Source organism: Bison bison, unplaced genomic scaffold (assembly GCF_000754665.1).
Source record: "Bison bison bison isolate TAMUID 2011002044 unplaced genomic scaffold, Bison_UMD1.0 scf7180017864050, whole genome shotgun sequence".
NCBI classification, from domain to species: Eukaryota; Metazoa; Chordata; class Mammalia; order Artiodactyla; family Bovidae; genus Bison; species Bison bison.
The window spans coordinates 7,396,826-7,397,333 of record NW_011494622.1 but is presented as its reverse complement, the minus strand read 5'-3'; positions in this window follow the sequence as shown (position 1 = coordinate 7,397,333).

Genomic DNA, 508 nt, shown 5'->3' with positions numbered 1-508 from the left:
ATCTATGTTCATCAGTGATATTGGCCTGTAGTTTTCTTTTTTTGTGGGATCTTTGTCAGGTTTTGGTATTAGGGTGATAGTGGCCTCATAGAATGAGTTTGGAAGTTTACCTTCCTCTGCAATTTTCTGGAAGAGTTTGAGCAGGATAGGTGTCAGCTCTTCTCTAAATTTTTGGTAAAATTCAGCTGTGGAGCCGTCTGGACCGGGGCTTTTGTTTGCTGGAAGATTTTTGATTACAGTTTCAATTTCCATGCTTGTGATGGGTCTGTTAAGATTTTCTATTTCTTCCTGGTCGAGTTTTGGAAAGTTGTATTTTTCTAAGAATTTGTCCATTTCTTCCACGTTGTCCATTTTATTGGCATATAATTGTTGATAGTAGTCTCTTATGATCCTTTGTATTTCTATGTTGTCTGTTGTGATCTCTCCATTTTCGTTTCTAATTTTGTTGATTTGATTTTTCTCCCTTTGTTTCTTGATGAGTCTGGCTAATGGTTTGTCAATTTTATCT